Genomic DNA, 7417 nt, shown 5'->3' on the forward strand with positions numbered 1-7417 from the left:
AGTTCCTTTATTGTACAGGTATTTTTACACTTTGTTTTGGCTATCCTGTTTTGTGGGGTTTTTTTTTCTTATGAAGTTGAGTAGTGTTCTTTCAAGGTCTGTGAAGAATTTTGCTGGTATTTTGATGGCCATTGCATTGAATTTGTAGATTGCTTTTGGTAAGTAGAAGACCTGTATGACAAGAACTTTAAATCTTTGAAGAAAGAAATTGAAGAAGACACCAGAAAATGAAAAGATTTTCCTTGCTCTTGGATAGGTAGAATTGACATAGTAAAAATGGCAATATATATTTTTTTTAAAAAAACATTTCTGGAACTACTATTTGATGACTGGCATTGTCTTTTGGAGTCCTGTTAACTTGATAAGATAGTGAGTACTAAGTTCAGTAAGAGATTCTGTCTCAGTATATAAGATGAAGAATGATCAAGGAACACACCTTGTATCAACCTCAGGTCCCACATATAAGAGCACATGTGTGTATATGAACTCTCATATGAGGGAACATGTATGAATAGACACATACTACACACACACATACACATTAAAAATAGTTATTAGATTTGATTGACCTATATGTAAAGATAAGATTCTGAGCCTTGTTTCTTTTAGAAAAAGTACACACACACATACCCCCCCCCCACACACACACAAACAAACACACACACACTGTGTGTCTTTTGTCAGTATTGAGACGGGGTAATTTTGCTGCTGTAGTAATTGCTAATAGATGAAGCATTTTCCTGTAAATATCTTACATTAGCATATTTTCAGACCTAATTTGTTATGTACATACATTGTAAAATTATCAAAATTTTCTTACTACATTTAACAATGTATTATCTTTTTAAACAATTTGTTAATATTACAGTATCAATATTCATTTGTAATACATTCTGTGATTATCTTGTTGGGCTTTTGACTAAGCAAAACATTGTCTTTTAAATATCTATTAGTAATCACCTTTTAAATGACCACTTTATAAACAAATATTCTAAAGTGGTTTTATTAAAGAAACACCCTATATATCTGTGTTTAGAAATATGTAGAGCTTTCTGTCTGAACTTTATTTGTTATTTGAAAGATTACAGATGTAAAGACTTGTAAGTAAAACATGTGCTAAGTGACTACTGAGCACTCTTTGTGTGAAAGCCAAATTCTTTGTTTCTGGACTGTTGACACACAAAATGGCCAGTGGCAGTTTTTAGAACATTTCTGTTATTTGTATGTGTATATATATATATATATCTACATATATCTATATCTATATCTATATATATATGTGTGTGTGTGTGTGCATATGTGTGCACACAGATGCAAGTATGGGTAAGTATGTATGCACATGCATGTTGAGACTAGAGGTCAACCCTTGGTGTCATTCCTCAGAAGCTATCTCTCTTATTTTTGGGGGGAGGGGTGTAGAGTCTTCACTGTCTAGCTGGCAAATACCAGTGGTCCTCCTTTCTCTGCTTCTCTGGCAGTGGAACAATGAATATGTACATCATGCATAGCTTTAAGCAAAGTGCTAGCAACTAGGTGTGGATACCCGTGCTTAGCGTTTAAGTCTTTTACAAGTGGCACTGCCTCTTCAGTTCCCATTTTGCATAGAACCATTAGGTAAAATTCTGGCCTTTGGGGTAATCCTGCTGTTTGAAACCCTTGTTCCCATAGATTTACTTTGATTAAGTATTTTGCTATTGTATACATGAGATGTATTTATATATCAGAAACTGAGTGTGTTGTGATCATTAGGATTAAACTTGTAATTGATATGGCTGATATTTTGATTTCAATCAGTGTTGTAGACTACTATACTACCAAACAAAGGTTCTGTTTTGCTTCAAATGTAGAAGCTAAGTTACTGTACAAAAGGTGTCTGTGTGGTTATTCTGTGTAATGATGTTAATGATCTCCCTTATATCTCACATGTATTTACCCACCTGTTGAATTGCCTTCAAAGATGAAAAGCCTAGAAGCCTTTAGCAAGCTGACGGGTCATAAGCCAGAGTTGTCAGCAGTGCTAACCTTTCCTATATTTGTGTTCATGTGTTCCTAATTGAATCCTGGTGATTCTCTCCTAACACCCTCTACTGTAAATAGTGCACTTAAAAATGAGAAAGCGTTAGACATTAGTCCCTTAAGAAGTATATGATAGTCTCCTATTAAAAGACTACATTTCCCTGATTCTCTTTTGGCCAAGCAAGGCAACTCTGGAAGCCAGGGACTATGGGAGGAAATGTGCTGCAGTCATTTCTGCACCTGTAAAAGGTCCTAGCCATCTTTTTCCATGGACTTTCTGATATACTCACCTTGGTGGGAATATGCCCCCTTGCTGTGGATAAACATGGTACTGCCTGTCTAAGGCCAGATACTTCTAACTTTCTGAGTTCTGTCTCTATAAGCTGCCAAAGAGATTTAACACTACACCTATAAACAAATAAATATATAATTTTCAAATTATTTTTAAGTAGTTGCTCTTATTGTTTATTTTTCTTAATAGGTCTATAACTGTTGTCTGTTAATATGCTCTAGAAATAGAACTTCTGGCAAAGAACCTGAGGAATATTTCTGAGATGCCAGGACATTACCCACAGTAGAAGTAACCTAAAACTTCAGAGTGGACTTAAGTTTGTCTGCCCTAAGAGCTACTACTTCTAAAACTCTTTGTTGTTTAAAATTGGTCATAAAGAGTTTTATTTCTACTAAGCTATTAACATCTATTACTTGCTCCACTCCTCCCCTAGTGTGGGGTAAAACCAGACCAACTTAGACAGGTATCGTCCAAGTAATGAGGAGCAATGAATAGCAAACAGAGAAGGTCAGTTACCAACATCTTCAAATAATAATACTCAGAGTCAATAGGAGAAGTTGAAAGAATCAGTATCAAGTATATATGAGCATGGTATAACTTGACTTTAAAACTGAAATAGGAGGACCATAAGTTTGAAGTCAGTTTGTGTTTCATTAGCAAGAGAAAATGGAGTCCCTCATGCCAGCCTTTCTAGAAGTAACTAGAGCCAAGTGGTAATGGAGAAAATCTTCTTATATATGGTTACTTTGTAGTAACTAAATGTCTTCTGGGATTGACTCCAACTTGTATTCTTTTTCTATTCATATTATGATATTGGTTATAGACTCAGGTATATTGCATCTCAAGGTTATGAAGATAAAACAGACTGTGGAAGTGTAATCACTCTGATAGGAATGAAGATATTGTGAGAGCCACTGTGTCCTTTCCTTTAGCTATCTGCTACTAAAACCATGGTTTCCACTGGTATTTCCCTAAGAATTTCATGCTGGAAAACAGAAAGCCTTAAGCTATTCTGGTTGTCAGCCAGGGGAAGAATTGTTTCAGGAAACATTTCCCCACAGTTCTGACAGCTTTTAGACCACACTGCATGATGTGGGATTCCCCCTGTATGCTATGAATATGTTTTATTGCCATTAGTTAACAAAGAATCCATTGCCATCAATGGTTTAGCAGAGCACAGCCAGATGGGAAATCCGAACAGAGATAGAAGAGAGTAGGCAGAGTCAACGAGATGGCATGTAGCTGCCAAAGGAGAAAAAGCTGGGTTAATTTGAGATGTAAGAGCTAGCTAGGAATACGCCTATGTTATTGGCCAAAGAGTGTTGTAATTAATATAGTTTCTATATGAGTATTTGGATCTGGGTGGCCATGAAATGAATAAGCAGTCTCTGTTTACAAATGGTGCCACCATTGGCCAGCTACATCTACATAGAATCTGAGAGAGCTTTAGAAGGAATTCTAGACACAAAAGAACAGAATTAAACATGGCTTCTTAGTAGCAGCTTTTTCTCAGGTTGGCTCTGTTTGCTAGAGGCAAGCAGAGGTGCGATTCCTTTAAAAGGCTAACTGACTCAACAAAAAATGCTTGACTTCTTTAAGAAATGACTTCTTGGTTCATGCTGTTGGCACAAACAGATCTGGCTTTTCAGGAGATCCCAATACAGAGCACTTAAGGGGTTTGTGAGCAACATGAGGTGTAGTGATGAGGAGACCTTAAAATCCACACCAATGCAAATTATTCATATCTATATCATATCCCCCTTTAAATGTAAAAGAACATTTATAAACAATATTTGGGAATATGGGCACAGTTTTTTTTTCTCCAAACTGCTTCGATCTGAATTGGGGGAGCTGTTATTTAGGTCTTTCATGGTATAACCTGTCTGCTACGTTCATCTCAGTCAGCAGTTGAGCAAAGTAATTTTTTTAAATTTTATTTTATTTATTAATTTTTTTTAATTAAAAATTTTCGCCTCCTCCCTGCCTCCCTTTTCCCTCCCCCTCCCCCTACTCCCCACTCCCCTCCTCCTTACCTCTCCAGTCCAAAGAGCAGTCAGGGTTCCCTGCCCTGTGGGTAGTCCAAGGTCCTCCCCCCTCCATCCAGGCCTAGGAAGGTGAGCACCCAAACCGGCTAGGCTCCCACAAAGCCAGTACATGCAGTAGGGTCAAAACTCAGTGCCATTGTCCTTGGCTTCTCAGCAGCCCTCATTGTCCACCATATTCAGTGAGTCCGGTTTTATCCCATGCATTTTCAGTCCCAGTCCAGCTGGCCTTGGTAATCTCCTAATAGATCAGCCCCACCGTCTCAGTGGGTGGGTGCCCCCCTTGCAGTCTTGACTTCCTTGCTCATGTTCTCCCTCCTTCTGTTCCTCATTTGGACCTTGTGAGCTCAGTATATTGTTCCAGTGTGGGTCTTTGTCTCTATCTCCATCTATCGCCAGATGAAGGTTCTATGGTGATATGCAAGATATTTGTTAGTATGGTTATAGGATCGGGCTATTTCAGGCCCTCTCTCCTCAGCTGCCCAAGGTCCTAGTTAGGTACATGTCTCTGAACCCCTGGGAACCCCTCTAGAGTCAAGGCTCTTGCCAACCCTAAAATGGCTCCCTTAATTAAGATATATACTTCCCTGCTCCCATATCCAACCTTCCATTATTCCAACCATCCCATGCCCCCAAGTTCTCCCTATCCTCCCCTTCACACTTTTCTCTCCCCATCTCCCCTTTCCCCCATCCCAACCCACCCCCCAGTTCCCAAATATTTGCCCAGCAATCTTAACTACTTCCAATATCCAGGGGAATAACTATGCTTTTCTTTGGGTTCACCTTCTTATTTAGCTTCTCTAGGATAGCGAATTATAGGCTCACTGTCCTGTATTTATGGCTAAAAACCAATTATGAGTGAGTATATCCCATGTTCATCTTTTTGGGTCTGAGTTACCACACTCAGGATAATGTTTTCTATTTCCATCCACTTGCATGCAAAATTCAAGAAGTCATTGTTTTTTAACACTGAGTAGTACTCTAATGTGTATATATTCCACACTTTCTTCATCCATTCTTTTGTGGAAGAACATCTAGGTTGTTTCAAGGTTCTGGCTATTACAAATAATGCTGCTATGAACATAGTTGAAAAAATACTTTTGTAGTATGATCAGGTATCTCTTGGGTATATTCCCAAGAGTGGTATTGCTGGGTCCTGGGGTAGGTTGATCCCAAATTTCCTGAGAAACCGCCACACTGCTTTCCATAGTGGTTGCACAAGTTTGCATTCCCACCAGCAATGGATGAGTATATCCCTTACTCCACATCCTCTCCAGCAAAGGCTATCATTGGTGTTTTTCATTTTAGCCATTCTGACAGGTGTAAGATGGTATCTCAAAGTTTTTTGATTTGCATTTCCCTGATCGCAAAGGAGGTTGAGCATGACCTTAAGTGTCTTTTGGCCATTTAAAATTCTTCTGTTGAGAATTCTCTGTTCAGTTCAGTGCCCCATTTTTTAATTGGGTAATTAGCATTTTAAAGTCAAGTTTCTTGAGTTCTTTATATTTTGGAGATCAGACCTTTGTCTGTTGCGGGGTTGATAAAGATCTTCTCCCAGTCAGTGGGTTGCCTTTTTGTCTTAGTGACAGTGTCCTTTGCTTTACAGAAGCTTCTCAGTTTCAGGAGGTCCCATTTATTCAATGTTGCCCTTAATATCTTTGCTGCTGGGGTTATATGTAGGAAGTGGTCTCCTGTGCCCATATGTTGTAGAATACTTCCCACTTTCTCTTCTATCAGGTTCAGTATGTTCAGACTCATATTGAGGTCTTTAATCCATTTGGACTTGAGTTTTGTGCATGGTGATAGATATGGATCTATTTTCATTCTTCTACAGGTTGACAACCAGTTCTGCCAGCACCATTTGTTGAAGATGCTCTCGTTCTTCCATTGTATACTTTTAGCTTCTTTATCAAAAATCAGGTGTTCATAGGTTTGTGGGTTAAAATCCGGGTCTTCTACTCGATTCTATTGATCTACTTCTCTGTTTTTATGGCAGTACCAAACTGTTTTCAATACTGAAGCTCTGTAATAGAGTTTGAAGTCAGGGATGGTAATGCCTCCAGATGTTCCTTTATTGTATAAGATTGTTTTGGCTATCCTGGGTTTCTTATTTTTCCATATAAAGTTGATTATTGTGCTCTCAAGGTCTGTGACGAATTTTGATGGGATTTTCATGGGGATTGCATTGAATCTATAGATTGCTTTTGGTAGAATTGCCATTTTTACTATGTTGATCCTCCCAATCCAAGAACAAGGGAGATCCTTCCATTTTCTGGTGTCCTCTTCAATTTCTTTCTTCAAAGACTTAACGTTCTTGTCAAATAGATCTTTCACTTCTATGGTCAGAGTTACCCCAAGATCCTTTATGCTATTTGTAGCTATCGTGAAAGGTGATGCTTCTTTGATTTCCCTCTCTGCTTCCTTATCCTTAGTGTATAGGAAGGCAACTGATTTTTTGGAATTGATCTTGTATCCTGCCACATCACTAAAGGAGTTCATCAGCTGTAGGAGTTCTTTGGTAGAGTTTTGGGGGTCACTTAAGTATACTATCATATCATCTGCAAATAACGACAGTTTAACTTCTTCATTTCCAATTTGAGTCCCCTTGATCCCCTTGTATTGTCTTATTGGTATTGCTAGAACTTCAGGCACTATATTGAAGAGGTATGGAGAGAATGGACATCCTTGTCATGTTCCTGATTTTAGTGGGATGACTTTGAGTATCTCTCCATTCCATTTGATGTTAGCTGTCAGCTTGCTGTAAATAGCTTTTAATATATTTAGATATGACCATTGTATCCCTACTCTCTCCAAGACCTTTATCATAAAGGGATGTTGAATTTTGTCAAATGCTTTTTCAGCATCTAATGAAATGATCATATGGTTTTTTTCTTTCAGTTTATTTATATGATGGATTACACTGATAGATTTTCGTATGTTGAACCAGCCCTGCATCAGTGAAATGAAGCCTACTTGATCATAATGAATAATTTTTCTAATGTGTTCTTGGATTTGGTTTGCCAGTATTTTGTTGAGGATTTTTGCGTCAATGTTCATGAGTGAGATT

The sequence above is a fragment of the Microtus oregoni genome, unplaced genomic scaffold (genome assembly GCF_018167655.1).
Source record: "Microtus oregoni isolate MIOR12 unplaced genomic scaffold, Mior012 000002F_ref0000024, whole genome shotgun sequence".
Lineage (NCBI taxonomy): Eukaryota > Metazoa > Chordata > Mammalia > Rodentia > Cricetidae > Microtus > Microtus oregoni.